Genomic DNA, 16213 nt, shown 5'->3' on the forward strand with positions numbered 1-16213 from the left:
TCAGTTGGATGTTTGGAAAGTTTTGAAGCAGGGGGAAACCAGGGTGATTGTGGTGCCACCTCTGAGGATTGCACTGTTTGTGATGTTAGGGTGCAGGAAGAGGAGGAGAGGCCACTTAATGCAACACTTGCCACCCACTAGAGCACATACTCTTTCTGAGCCTCATCTACAAGGCGTGTGGATGCCAAAGAAAGGGAGTTGAGTAGACCAGCCAGTAGCAGATGTTGTCAGTGGTCTTTGGATAGGACAAAACGGTGTTTGTTCAGTTGAGCTTTCATTCACATTAGCACCTAACCCACGTACACATTGATCTCCATGCCTATTCTCCCTTTCACCACAGCCTCGCTTTTTCCCACTCATGTTGTAAGTAGCCTTCCCCACTTATACCTTGCTTTTTCACAACTTTAGGGCCCCATCACACATAGCGATCTCGCTAGCGAGATCGCTGCTGAGTCACAAGTTTTGTGACACAACAGCGATCTCACCAGCGAGATCGCTGTGTGTGACAGCGATCAGCGACCAGCCCCCCTGCCGGTATCGCTGATCGCTGCAAGAAACCTCTGGACATTTTTTTCGTCGCTGATCTCCCGCTGGCCAGCACGCATTGCTGCATGTGACAGGCGGGAAACCAGCGTCAGCTGGTAACTAACGTATACATTGGGTATCCAAGGGACGCGTGTCCCTTGGATACCCGATGTGTACGTTAGTTACCAGCGAGTTACAGGTGCCGCCGCCGCCTCACGCTGGGGACCAGGAGCCCGCGGAGTGTGTACCTGCCGCCGCTGCATGCTGGGGACCAGGAGGCAGCAGGACACCGCCAGCAGAGGCCGGGGATGCAGGCGTGCCCTCTGCTGGTGGAGGACTGGAACAGCAGGCACACTTGTCCGCTGCTCAACGGGCTCGCTCCTAACCTCGGCGTCAGCGTGCTGATCGCTGGTGAAGCTGTCTGTGTGATATCGTTGTCGGGATCACTGGTAAGTCGCTATGTGTGACTCCAGCTTTAGGCCCACAGCTGTCATTCACCTGCCACTAAATGAACAATTACTATTTATTTTCTTAGATAGTGTGCCTGAACAACACTGTTATGCCTAAGTGGAATTCTGGCCTTCTGATTTGCCACTGAAACACAGTTCTAACACAAACGATTTGGAATAGCTACTGTACATTGGTGTTGTGGCTGCAGCACTATATTAGTCCTAACGATTTTTACATGGAAATCTGGCCATCTGATTTGCCACCACTTGTGAGGAATTGGCCACTTACTAAAGACTATAGGACGAACGGACGTAGAGCGGAGTCCACAGCTCTAAGAGATAGATATTTTTTCCAGCATGGAGCACCGGTTACATCAATATAATGTAATTTAATAGATATTTGCTTGTTGTGTTTTACTAGTGATTTGCTTGCTCGCCAGTTCATACACAGGAATCAATGTTTCCATTGAGTGCCAACAAGCAGAGGAAGGCATGCAGGTTGGACCTTATGGATAAGGCCAGACAATATCAATCTCATCTGTATCTCAAGGTCTCATGCCTTTGTACTCTAGGTCCATTGTATGGATGGGGACTGTAGACCCAGGGGAGCCGTCATCTCAGGGGGTCTCGCATGCAATCCCAGGTGATGGAATATGCTTCATTCTGTGAGCTAAAGGAAAATGTTTAAAGGGGAGGGAGAAAAAGACAAATGGGTTCAATCAGGCAGTTGGAGTGACTTCGAAGGGAGAGGATCCAAACTGGGATGGATGGATGGTCTATGGAGTTTGGGAGATCGGTTGCCAGCTGGGCTGGATCCTCCTGCTACGGTTGAGGGATATGTTGTCTGGATTTAATACATTTTCTTAAGGACTGTTGATCCTGCATACATGGACATCGGTATGACGACTGGAGGAGAATGGACTGTGACTACAGAATATACTGGCCGGAGAAACTAAATCTGTGGCCCAACCAATAGTTGGGAGACCGTGAGTATCGCCTGATACCTGGACAGTGTGACTATCGGCTCCAGGGAAGGGATCTTGTGTATTGAGGATGTAGAGTCGTGGGCCGGGCTGGGGGGTGGTCCCTCTTCTTACCGCGCAGAGACGAAACAGAGACAAGATGGAGACAGATTCTGGGTGCAACAGGTCCAAGTTTATTGTCCACCGTCCGACTGATGGCCCTCGCAGCACACCGCAATATCTCTTTCTCACGGCCCTCCGCGTCCACGGCCGCTTCATACACCGTACGTTACACCAGGGACGTATTTATACGTACCGCCCCTTTTCACGCTGTGACGATCCTGTCAGCTCAAGCATAGAAGAGAAAATGGCCGACAGCAACTTCTGGATCCAGGAGAGGCACGTTCAAAGTCCAAAGACCCAGTTGGACATCATAGAATCCAAAATAATGAAGAGGAACAGCATCTCTTCCGGGTGAAAAAACATATAGATGTTTATTCAGCCATGACAAAAATGCGACGTTTCGACCATCACATGGTCTTTTTCAAGCATGAAGCATGCTTGAAAAAGACCATGTGATGGTCGAAACGTCACATTTTTGTCATGGCTGAATAAACATCTACTGTATATGTTTTTTCACCTGGATGAGATGCTGTTCCTCTTCATTATTTTGGATCCTGTCAGCTCAGTCACTGTGGCCGCCTTAGGCCCGTACACCATCAGCACTTTACTGGTCAGTTTCGTCGTTACAAGTACGGTGTCCTACACCCAGAGCCTCGTCTCTACTGTGGTTCTTCCTGTCAGGACCACCCCCCTGACGTTCTCTCTCCTCAGTCCCCCTGGTACGGTTTTTCTCACAGCGCACAAACTGTTGTAGTCCTCCTGTCACTGGAGCTCCCCCTGGGGACTGGCACTTTCTGGAACCCTCCTTCAAATTTATATCTTTCCTGGTTCCCTGTAACACCGCCCCATGACCAACGGTTTCCTAAGCCCTAAGCTGATGTCAAGTCCTTTGCTTGCACTCCTCCCTGCCCTCTAATGGTCAACCCAAGGTACTGCACGTCCACTACACTTTCCTAGCTGTTTCCCCACTGTAGTAGCTGACATCTATGTAAACTGTGCAAATCTTTCCTTCCCTATACTGACAAGTCCGTCCGTCCGTCAGGTCACCTTCCCTACACTCTCCCTTTCTTTGTCTATTGTCGTCCTCAACAATCGTAATCCCTGCCTTCGTCGTTCTGAAGCTTCACCTACACTCTGTTGTCGGACCAGTTGTTGGGCCAAACCCACTACCCGCAGGGGGCCGAACCATACTGGGAGCACCATGCTCTGAGTAGCCTACTGCTACTCACCAGCGCGCACGCCACATGACGTCTTTCAAACTGGGCTAGGTACACCCATATTCTCTCTATAGCGTGTACCTTCCCCTACTCTCCCCTTCTGTTACCTTCCACTGTCTGGTACGCCATGATCGAGGCCTCACACCTACCAGATCATTGCCGGCATCCATCTTTCTCCTTCAGGGGTGTCCGTGGTGTCGGGGACCTGACCTAGGACGGCTGTCTTTTTCACATCTTCCACCTCTTGTACCTTTATTTCAATTACATGTCATGGTCGGCGTCTCAGTCTCCCAGACCCTCTTCACACATAGACCCCTCTTCAGGACTCACACTTCCCATTGGTCCCTCAGACCTTCCCTTACCCAGACCTGTTGCATTTTACTTTTGCATATTATACATCAAACAACTTTATAATAGCACAAGTACCCCATTTTTTTTATATATTTTTTTTTCATTTTCTTTTGCTTTGAAAACCAACATATAACAATAAAACATCACATGTTCTCCTTCCCCCCTTCCTTGGACAAGGACACTCCCTCTTCTTGACATCCCCGCTTTGCCAGGCTTAATGCAAAAAAAAAAAAAAACTTCTATATTGAACCCTTTTTTTTTTCTTTCCGGATGCAAACTGTCCTTGTGATTGACAAAACATTTCAACGAAATTTTGAAAGTCCAAACCACTTCCTAATGGCCGGCAGCAAGGGGTCCCACAGCCGTGGAGCTCCCGGGATGTAAGGAGTGTCCGCAACAGTCCTCTTTACGGAGGTTCGCATTCTTCGGGCTCCGCCAGTACTGCCACCGCATAATATCCGTGGGGGCAGTATTCTTTATAATATGATACTACGTCCCCCTCCTTCAGAGCCCGGCCGTCACATATGGAGGCCACATTAACATAAAACTTTTGACCAGTCTGATCTCGGATGAAACCGTAACCTTTTGTAACGTTGGTGTACACCAGCCGTCTCTTCGATCTCTTAGCCGCCATACCTGACTCTCCCTTTTCATGAAGCTGTTTCCATATCGCTTGCTCCCGTGCCTTCTTCCCCTTAATAACCTACGCAACCCAAACGGAGGGTACAGCGCAGGCTCTAGAGTCCGATGGGCGGGGCTCCGCCGAAGAAGAGGGCAGGGCAGAGGCAACCGATGGTTTCTGTGGCCCAGCAGCAGCTGGAGCCGAATGGCGGATGGGAACAGACGTGTTCTCGGTAGGCTGGGTCACAGGGTCAGCCAAATAGGATGCAGCCGGTTCCAGTACCGGCATAACCATGGCCGCCAAGTAGGCCGCCCTCGATGTTTCAGCCGGGGCCGGAGTAGTGACCGATTTGACAAATGAGGTCGCTGGTGGCAGGGGAAGCGTAACAGCGCCCTCTAGGATCAGGCTCCGCTCCGGCGGCACTGTGCGTGGCGTCTCCGGGCGGGGTGGTTCAGGACTTGGAATGGAGGCCTCGATCAGTTCAGGATAGAGGGAAGGGCCTCCTGTGACCGGCCTCTTGGGTACACAAGCTGCCGCGTGCTGCAGCCGAATGGTGGGGGCCGCTTGCGGAGCCACTGGCGAGGCCGGAGGATCTCTCACCTTCCTGGTGCCGCGGTCTCCGTTACGTCATCACGCGGCTCCTTCCACAGTTTCTGCTCTTCACCCTGCCGTCCGACGGGGCTAGCCTCCAGGCTTATGGGCTCCGCGGGCAGATTCTCCGTTGGTATTCTGGGTGGCCGTTCCCGCTGATTCCGCACAGGCTCCACTTCCCAGCTCACCATCCTGCTGCCTGCTCGTGGCTCAGAAGATGTCACTTTCTGGTGGAGCTCGATATCCCGCCGCCATTGCCACTCCAGGCGGCCGATGCCTCGACACCCGCAGCATCTCATACCGTCCGGTGGGCAGCACTCGAATGGCGCCAGACAGCCGCAGCCAAACTTTTGCTCTGTGCCACTCCCTCTGCTGGGTGGGGCATTGGCAGGCCTTTCCACCCACTTGTCAGGGTCCAGTATGGGGGAGCATCGGCCTCCCGGGACACAGCGCTGGTCCCCGGGGTACGTAGGAGGGGGCCCCAATCCATTGGGAACAACAGCAAACACCTGGATCTCTCCTCTGCACCGGAGCATCACCGCCATCTTGCACCAGTCCTGGTACCTCCCCGGATCTTCTGCTGGTGACGCAGATACGCCACAGCGCTCCCAAATTATAATCCACAGGTGGGTGATTTGTAATCCACAGGTCTTTGTAATCCAAGCAGCGTTGTCCAAGTCTTTCTCCATCCTTTAGGGCAGGCCTGCCACAGAAGATGACGTATTAGCGGTGTTGATCCTGCCGACTATGCCAAGTGTAGGGTCGTGGGCCGGGCTGGGGGGTGGTCCCTCTTCTTACCGCGCAGAGACGAAACAGAGACAAGATGGAGACAGATTCTGGGTGCAACAGGTCCAAGTTTATTGTCCACCGTCCGACTGACGGCCCTCGCAGCACACCGCAATATCTCTCTCTCACGGCCCTCCGTGTCCAGGGCCGCTTCATACACCGTACGTTACACCAGGGACATATTTATATGCACCGCCCCTTTTCACGCTGTGACGATCCTGTCAGCTCAATCACTGTGGCAGCCTTAGGCCTGTACACCATCAGCACTTTACTGGTCAGTTTCGTCGTTACAAGTACGGTGTCCTACACCCAGAACCTCGTCTCTACTGTGGTTCTTCCTGTCAGGACCACCCCCCTGACGTTCTCTCTCCTCAGTCCCCCTGGTACGGTTTTTCTCACAGCGCACAAACTGTCGTAGTCCTCCTGTCACTGGAGCTCCCCCTGGGGACTGGAACTTTCTGGAACCCTCCTTCAAATTTATATCTTTCTCGGTTCCCTGTAACTCCGCTCCCCATGACCAACGGTTTCCTAAGCCCTAAGCTGATGTTAAGTCCTTTGCTCGCACTCCTCCCTGCCGTCTAATGGTCAACCCAAGGTACTGCACGTCCACTACACTTTCCTAGCTGTTTCCCCACTGTAGTAACTGACACCTATCTAACCTGTGCAAACCTTTCCTTCTCTATACGGACAAGTCCGTCCGTCCGTCCGTCCGTCAGGTCACCTTCCCTACAAGGACATTGTATTTTGGCCATCTACCTGGATATGTTATACTACTATAAATGTATGGAATAAAAAATAGTTGCATCATTAACCTGCTATTCTGTCACCGATGAAAGTGGGTGAGATGTGTCTGAGGGATGTGAACACGGGTCTCTGTATAAGCAATGGCAGGCAGCGTTATTCGCTAACTTATGATTCTATTCCTGATGAGCTGCAGGTGAATAGTCTGGAAGGATGATGCAGTGATGAATTCAACAGGTTTTATTGCAGTACCTTGATGAGATGAGATGAGATGAAATATCAGGGAAGATAGCCTATAACCTGCAGTAACCACCGATCGACCAAACCGCTGCATGACCAGCTCTACCCTCGCCTACTGTATTCTCACCTATCCCTTGTAGATTGTGAGCCTTCGTGGGGAGGGTCCTCTCTCCTCCTGTACCAGTTATGACTTGTATTGTTTAACATTATTGTACTTGTTTTTATTATGTATACCCCTCCTTACATGTAAAGCGCCATGGAATAAATGGCGCTATAACAATAAATAATAATAATAATAAGATGAAGGGATGAAGATGAGGTAGAAGTTAGAGCTGGTATTAGAATCACAAAGTTAGAGGTAAGGCCAGGTTCAGAATGCGTTAGGGCAGTCCGTTCAACGTATGCGTTAAATGGACTGCGCTAACGCAACTGCCTTTTTTGGATCGCGTTATGCCGAGTGTCCGTCACAGCATGAAGGCACATCACTAACGCATGCCGATTAGGACATGCGTTAGTGGTGCACCACGTTAAGGCAGGTTGGGTGCACCTTGGGGGGTCTAGTTTCCAAAATGGTGTCATTTGTGGGGGGTTTCCACTGTTTTGGTACATCAGGGGCTCTCCAAACGCGACATGGTGTCCGATCTCAATTCCAGCCAAAAACGTCAAATGGCGCTGCTTCCCTTCCAAGCTCTGCCATGCGCCCAAATAGTGGTCTACCCCCACATATGGGGTATCAGCGTACTCAGGATAAATTGCACAATAACTTTTAGGGTCCTGTTACCCTTGGAAAAATAAGAATTGAGGGTGAGAAGATCATTTTTGTGGAAAAAATATGATTTTTTAATTGTACCGCTGTACATTATAAACTTCTGTGAAGCCCTTGTGGGTTCAAAGTTCTCACCACATATCTAGATAAGTTCCTTGGGGGGTCTAGTTTCCAAAATGGGGTCACTTGTGGGGGGGTTTCCACTGTTTAGGTACATCAGGGGCTCTCCAAACGTGACATGGCGTCCGATCTGATTTCCAGCCAATTTTGCATTGAAAAAGTCAAACGGCGCTCCTTCCCCTCTGAGCTCAGCCATGCGCTGAAACAGTGGTTCCCCCCACATATCAGGTATCAGCATACTCAGGACAAATTGCACAATAAATTTTGCAGTCCAATTTCTCCTGTTACCCTTGGTAAAATAAAAAAAATTGAACCTGAAGTATTTTTTTTGTGAAAAAAAGTTAAAAGTTCATTTTTTTTTTAAAAATATTCAAAAAATTACTGTGACACTGCTAAAGAGTTAATAAACTTCTTGAATGTGGTTTTGAGCACCTTAAGGGGTGCAGTTTTTATAATGGTGTCACTTTTGGGTATTTTCTATCATATAGACCCCTCAAAGTGGCTTCAAATGTGATGTGGTCTGTAAAAATAAAATGGTGTTGCAAAAATGAGAAATCGCTGGTCAATAACCCTTATAACTTCCTAACAAAAAAAAATTTTGGTTCCAAAATTGTGCTGATGTAAAGTAAACATGTGGGAAATGTTGCTTATCAAGTTTTTTGTGTGCCGTATCTCTGTGATTTAAGGGCATAAAAATTCAAAGTTGGAAAATTGCGAAATTTTCTAAATTTTCACCAAATTCCCGTTTTTTCACAAATAAACGCAAGTTATTTGAATGAAATTTTACCACTAACATGAAGTACAATATGTCACGAGAAAACAATGTCAGAATCACCGGGATCCATGGAAGCGTTTCAGAGTTATTACCTCATAAAGGGACAGTGGTCAGAATTGTAAAAATTGGCCCGGTCATGAACGTGCAAACCACCCTTGGGGCTTAAGGGGTTAATAGGCCTTGGGAGGGTGACTGCAGTACCTAAAGGAGAAGAGAGGGCCCAAGTCTACAGCTGAGGCAAGAATACTGTATTGGAGGACAGAAAAGAGGGTTTCTGAAAGTGCAGGTAATAGGAAAGCAAAAACCTCTGAAAGCAAAAGGTGCCCCACCAACAGCTATCCCTCCTGAAACTTCCATACATTCATGTGATTGCTATGGGATGAGTGGAACAGTGGCCAGAACACATGTCAATTTTAAAGTTATGCTGTAAACAGATCCTTGGAAAATTAAGAAATTAGCTTGTGCAAGAACAATATGGACTTATCTAGCCTTCACGTATGTTGATATAGTTGGGCTAGTGTTGATCATGGCTGCACCACCTCTATTGTATAGCAAAACATGCACTTATGAGTTTATGGTATTCCTAGTAAAATGGACATGCTTTAATTAATTACCTTTCTACTCTTTCTAAGAGAAATCCAGATTTCAGGTATCTGTGGTCAATAGAATGCAAGTTTCATGTGTCTTACATTTAATGGCAAAAGTACAGTAGGATACAGACAGAAGACATCAATAATGGGACCCAAGAGACCTGTTGGGAATGAGTGGATTGCTATTATGCCTTTCATGCTTTATGCTGAATAGTTGATCTCAGAGTATTCCTCCTGCTTTCATTGACATTACATTATAGCAAGCATTATACTGCCTGGGGACCCACTAAGAGGTCTTTACATGAACATTAATGATTAGTGATCTAGAAAAGGGAGTATGGTTCCCAGAGGCCTCTTCTTGACAGCTGCACATGGATCGAGAGCAGTTGTACCACAGAAGCACCGTGGTTCTGTTTAGGAAGAAGTGTATGTATGAAGTAGTTGTCACCAGTCTATATTTTGTTGTCAGACTTTTCTGTAATTACATGAGTTTTTCACATGGAGTGCATTATGGATTTTGGCAAAGTAACCACCAGATGCGTAACTAGAGTCCTATGGGCCATTGTGCAAAATTTAGACCAAAACCCCCACCAGCATGTTTGTTACGCCCCCGGGCTTCACTTACCCGGCGGCACGCACTTCCCTGCGCGCTCCTGCTCTCCGGCGCGTCCCCGCGCCCGGCCTCCGGCTCCCCCGGTGGCAGGAGCCTGCGCACTGCCTCCCTCCAGGCACGCAGCCCCCTGGGTAACATGACGCGCTGGCCCCGCCTCCAACATGGCGGCGCCCAGCGCTACTTATGGCCGGCGTCTGGACAGGTAAGACGCCTGTTCTTCTAACATGGTTACACTGTCTTTGCAGCACTCTCCGTGTTCCAGGCCCTATTAACCTGCCTCTGTTTGCGCTGTGCTCCTGCTCCTCGCACCCTTACTCTTGCCTCTACCTTCTCTGCCTCCGTCAGTCCTCCCTCTGCTCTCCTGCTGTACTGTGTCCTCAGTTGCTCCTACCCGGTCCTGCTCCTCACATCCTTACACTTTTTGTGTCTTCTTTTGCAGCCTCCAGCCACCCGCACCCGCTACGCTCCGGTCCGGTCCTGCGCTCTGCCTGATCCCTACGCTCTCTGTGCTCTACTGTGCTCACTGTACGGATACGCCTGTGCCTCCACTCCTGCCTAGCCCTAGTCGCCCCTTTGGTTCCGGCTGTCGCGGTTCCATCCCCTGGGGGTCTGCCCCTAACACGCCCTGTATAGGGGGTGGTCCTCACCTGGGCGCTCGCCCTCGGGGGCTCTGGAGCCGTGACCCAGAGGGTCCACTTCCGGGTTGCCTCTCCGTACCTTCCCGCTACAGCAACCGTAACAGTAAGAACAGGCCATGGACCCCGCTGGAGCCACGGCTGCCCAAAAAGAGTTGGTTTTCCTTCGGGAGAACCGGACGCGCATGATGTCCTTTATGAAAACCATGGACTCGCGTCTTTCCGCTCTCCAGTCCTCTGACCCTGGTAACGCCGCTCAGTTGGCTGGCTTACAACAAGAATTGGCGCAGCAGCGTGATACCCAGTCCCATATCCTCAGCTATATGGCTTCGGTGGACGGTTGGTTGCTCGCTTTGCACTCGGCCGCCTCTGCCTCTTCTGCTGCGGGTTCCCATCCTCCTCCATGGCTGGCCAAACCACCCCGGTATAGCGGTGACGCCAAATTGTGTCGGGGTTTTTTAAATCATTGCCGCCTCCATTTTGAATTAATGCCCCAGCAGTACCCCACTGATCGAGCCAAAGTGACCTTCATCATCTCGCACCTTGAGGGAGATGCTCTGGCTTGGGTCAATCCCCTCTGGGAGCGTGATGACCCGGTGGTTACCCAGTTATCCGTTTTTATGGACACTTTCGTCGGGTTTTTGACGAACCAGGTCGGTTAGCTTCCACCATCGAGGCTCTATTCAGCCTCTGCCAAGGTTCTTTAACCGTGGGCCAGTACGCCATACAGTTCAGGACCTTGTCCGCCGACTTAGGCTGGAATAACGAGGCGTTGGTGGGCGCCTTCTCGCGAGGTCTCTCGAGTTGTATTAAAGATGAGCTCGCTGGTCGAGATACCCCTACAGCTCTGGAGGATTTGATTTCCCTGGCCACACGGATAGATCTGCGGTTTCAGGAATGGGCCAGGGAGAGGAGGGCCTCTTGTCCTTTATCTTCTCTTCGCAGACCACCCAGTCCCCAACCCAGGATTCTCTCCTCAGCCTCCGCCCCTGAACCTATGCACGTGGACCGCCTGAAGCTCTCTGACCAGCGTCGCAGGGAGAGAACCCTGCAAGGCCTTTGTTTCTACTGCGGCAGCAGCTCCCATTTGCTCCGAACCTGTCCTGACCGTCCGGAAAACTTCTCCGCCTAGGCCAGGTAAGAGAGGCCTTTCTGGGCGTTTTTGATACCTCTCAACACCTAACTTTGTCTGTCCTTTTGCATGTTGAAGGGAAGCGGGCTTCTCTGGTGGCCTATGTGGACTCGGGTGCCGCCGGAAATTTAATTAGGCTTGAGGAGGTCAACAAATTTTCGGTTCCTGTGAAACCCTTAGTGAACCCCCTAAGCCTCGCTTCTGTAGATGGTCGACCCCTGCTGGAGACAGTTACTCATGTCACTCATGAGATAGAGTTGCAGGTAGGAGCCCTACACAGGGAGAAAATTAAGCTTTTTGTCTTGGCAGGTATTTCCCATCCTATCCTACTCGGTATTCCTTGGTTACAACTCCACGAGCCTACCTTAGACTGGCATAGCGGCAACGTTTTGCGCTGGGGGGAGTCTTGTCGGGCTCGGTATCTGCTGCTGGTGCATCCTGTGGGTACCCCTCTTCCCCCTCCTGTTCTCTCCAAATTGCCATCTGCCTACAGTGCCTTTGCGGATGTTTTCGATAAGAAAGAGGCCAAAACTCTACCGCCGCACTGACCCTACGACTGCCCCATTGAGCTCGCTCACGGCATCACTCCGCCTCAGGGTAGGATTTATCCTCTCTCCTCGGCGGAGACCCAAGCCATGTCTGAATACATCCAAGACAATCTGGCCAGGGGCTTCATTCGCAAGTCATCGTCCCCTGCAGGAGCAGGCTTCTTTTTTGTAAAGAAGAAGGATGAGTCGTTGCGTCCCTGCATCGATTACCGTGGCCTGAATCGCATCACCGTGAAGAACAAATATCCACTGCCACTCATCTCTGCGCTCTTTGATCGGCTGAAAGGAGCACGTGTGTTTACAAAGCTTGACCTACGAGGGGCCTATAATCTGGTTTGCATACGTGCTGGAGATGAGTGGAAGACGGCGTTCAACACACGAGACGGGCACTCCGAGTATTTGGTTATGCCCTTTGGGCTCTGCAACGCACCTGCAGTATTCCAGGAACTTGTTAATGATGTCTTTTGAGATCTCCTCTACTCCTGTGTCATAGTGTACCTTGACGACATCTTAGTCTTCTCTCCGGATCTGGCCACACATCACCGAGACGTTCGCCAAGTCCTCCAACGTCTTTGGGAGAACCATCTTTTTGCCAAGTTGGAGAAGTGCATCTTTGAGCAGACTTCGCTGCCGTTCCTTGGTTACATCGTCTCGAACTCAGGGTTAGAGATGGACCCTGAGAAAGTCTCGGCAGTTCTCAAGTGGCCGCGTCCCCTCGGACTAAAGGCTATCCAGCGGTTTGCTAATTATTACCGGCAATTTATCCCCCACTTTTCTTCGTTGACTAAACCCATCTCGGCTCTTGTTCGCAAAGGGGCTGATCCCAATCATTGGCCCTCTGATGCTGAAGCTGCCTTTGAAACCTTGAAGCAGGAGTTTGCGAAGACTCCTATACTCTATCGTCCAGATACCAGCCGACCATTCATTTTAGAGGTTGACGCATCTTCGGTGGGAGCAGGAGCAGTCCTTCTGCGTACTCTCACTTGCGGATTCTTTTCAAAGGCTTTCTCCACTCCCGAACGTAACTATGCCGTTGGAGACAGAGAACTTTTGGCCATAAAGATGGCTCTTGAAGAATGGCGCCATCTTCTCGAGGGTGCTCTCCATCCGTTCATTTTTACGGATCACAAAAATTTGGCCTATCTTCAGTCCGCCCAAAGGCTCAATCCCGCAGGCCAGAAGGTCCTTGTTCTTCGAACGCTTTGACTTCGAACTCCACTTCCGACCCGGGTATAAGAATGTTAAGGCAGATGCCCTGTCACGGTCGTTCCAGCCAGTGGGTAAGGAGGAGGGGCCGGCACATCTCATCAACCCCGCCAGGATCCTTACCGTGGCCCCTCTAAGCCTAGTCTCCCCACCATCTGGTAAAACCTTTGTTCGGAGTGGAGATAGACTCAAGGTTCTTCGTTGGAGCCACTCGTCAAAATTTTCAGGACATTCTGGAGTTAAGAAGACTCTCTCGCTTGTCTCCCGCCTTTATTGGTGGCCTTCGCTTCGCAGGGACGTCCAGGATTTCATCGCCTCCTGTCCTTCATGTGCCCGGAACAAGGTACCACGACATCGTCCTTCGGGACTCCTACATCCGTTACCTGTACCTACCAATCCATGGACTCATATTGCGATGGATTTCATCACCGATTTGCCCTCCTCTTCCAAATGTACGGTTATTTTGGTAGTCGTGGACCGATTTTCCAAAATGGCTAACTTTATCGCTCTACCTGGTCTTCCTACCACTTCGGAGTTGGCAAGGATCTTCCTGCTCCATGTCTTTCGCCTCCATGGTTTCCCACAGCATATTGTATCAGATCGAAGAGTCCAGTTTACCTCCCGTTTTTGGCGAGCCCTCTGCGGGTTGCTGAAGATCACTTTGGATTTTTCCTCTGCCTACCACCCCCAGTCTAATGGTCAAGTCGAGCGAGTCAGCCAGGCTCTAACATCCTATCTTCTGCATTTTTCCAATGCGCACCAAGAAGATTGGGTTTCACTTCTTCCCTGGGCTGAGTTTGCATATAATAACCATCCAAGTGAAGCCTCCTCCAAATCTCCCTTTTTTGTGGTTTTTGGTCAGCACCCCAGCATTCCCCTTCCTGTGTCCCCTACCTCGGGTGTACCGGCAGCGGACTCTTTGTCTGTGGACTTCTCTCAGATTTGGAGGGAGACCAAAGTAGCCCTCGAGGGTGCCAGCCTCAGGATGAAGAGGTATGCTGACAAGAGTCGACTAGACGCACCTCCGTATCGCCCAGGGGATAGAGTTTGGTTGTCTTCTCGGCATGTCAGGTTGAAGATTCCCTCCTATAAATTAGGTCCTCATTACATTGGCCCCTTTGAGATCTTAAGTCGCATCAACGACGTGGCCTACAAATTGAAATTGCCCGCTTCACTAAGGATTCCCAATACCTTTCATGTATCTCTCCTCAAACCTGCAGTATTTAACCAATACCACTCCGCGCCTTCCCAGATTTCCCAACCCTGTAGCTCGGATAATACCTTTGAGGTTTGGGATATATTGGCTATGATGACAGTTAAGGGAAAGACCCTGTTTTTGGTGGATTGGAAGGGTTTCGGTCCTGAGGAGAGATCATGGGAACCCCAGGAGAATATTGATGCTCCTCGCATTATGAGACTATTTCTCTCCAGCGTGAGGAGAGGGGGATGTAAAGGGGGGGTACTGTTACGCCCCCGGGCTTCACTTACCCAGCGGCGCGCACTTCCCTGCGCGCTCCTGCTCTCCGGCGCGTCCCCGCGCCCAGCCTCAGGCTCCCCCGGTGGCAGGAGCCTGCGCACTGCCTCCCTCCAGGCGCGCAGCCCCCTGGGTAACATGACGCGCTGGCCCCGCCTCCAACATGGCGGCACCCAGCGCTACTTATGGCCGGCGTCTGGACAGGTAAGACGCCTGTTCTTCTAACACGGTTACGCTGTCTTTGCAGCACTCTCCGTGTTCCAGGCCCTATTAACCTGCCTCTGTTTGCGCTGTGCTCCTGCTCCTCGCACCCTTACTCTTGCCTCTACCTTCTCTGCCTCCGTCAGTCCTCCCTCTGCTCTCCTGCTGTACTGTGTCCTCAGTTGCTCCTACCCGGTCCTGCTCCTCACATCCTTCCGCTTTTTGTGTCTTCTTTTGCAGCCTCCAGCCACCCGCACCCGCTACGCTCCGGTCCTGCGCTCTGCCTGATCCCTACGCTCTCTGTGCTCTCCTGTGCTCACTGTACGGATACGCCTGTGCCTCCACTCCTGCCTAGCCCTAGTCGCCCCTTTGGTTCCGGCTGTCGTGGTTCCATCCCCTGGGGGTCTGCCCCTAACACTCCCTGTATAGGGGGTGGTCCTCACCTGGGCGCTCGCCCTCGGGGGCTCTGGAGCCGTGACCCAGAGGGTCCACTTCCGGGTTGCCTCTCCGTACCTTCCCGCTACAGCAACCGTAACAATGTTGGTCAGATGTACTAACCCCTGTAATAATGTCTCTTGTCCTGGAATAATGTCCCTTGCCCTGGCCCCCAACCTGTAATAATGTCAAACGTCCTGGTCCTCATCTTGTAATAATGTCCCCATCTTGGGCCCTTTTCATGTAATAATATCCCCCAACTGGGCAGTTTCCGGTAATAATTTCCCTCTTTTGGGCCCTGGAAAAAGAGAGATTCTTCTTACCTGACCATGCTTCCTTGGCAAGCAGTGCCTCTTTATCCCCCATTACTGGTGAAGGCGGGTGGGCAACACATGGCAGTGACTTCATGAAATATATTTCAGCTGAATCTGCGTCCGAAGATACATTCAGCTGAAAGTGGCGCTGGCAAGCTCCTTGACACCATGTGCATGGTTGCGGTCGCACTCTCTGCATTTACGATTGTTACGCCCCTGGTAACCGCTCCTCTGATTTAAAATGTTATTATTATTATACATTTATATAGTGCCATTTATTCCATGGCGCTTTACATATGAAAAGGGGAAATATAGACAAGTACAATAAACATGTGTAAGACAAGTGACACACAAGTACAGAAGGAAAGAGGACCCTGCCCGCGAGGGCTCACAGTCTATAGGGATGGGTGAAGATACACTAGGAGAGGGTAGAGCTGGTTGTGCAGTGATTCAGTAGACTGAGGATCATTGTAGGCTCTAGGCTTGTTGGAACAGGTGGGTCTTCAGGTTCTTCTTGAAGGTCTCCGTTGTTGGCGAAAATCTGCATACAAAATGCTTAGAATATGAACCACATTGTTTTCAAAGAGAAAATAGCACTGATGGGAATTTTTAACAGTCCAGTTTCTTTTTAAATCATAATGACAACCCAAAACATCAAAATGACCCTGATCAAAAGTTCACATTCCTCATTTCTTAATACCTTGTATTGTCCCCGCTAACATCAATGACAGCTTGAAGTCTTTTGTGGTAGTTGTGGATGAGGTTCTTTATTTTCTCAGATGGTAAAGCTGCCCACT

The sequence above is a fragment of the Dendrobates tinctorius genome, unplaced genomic scaffold (genome assembly GCF_039654945.1).
Source record: "Dendrobates tinctorius isolate UK_male_01 unplaced genomic scaffold, ASM3965494v1 ptg000071l, whole genome shotgun sequence".
NCBI classification, from domain to species: Eukaryota; Metazoa; Chordata; class Amphibia; order Anura; family Dendrobatidae; genus Dendrobates; species Dendrobates tinctorius.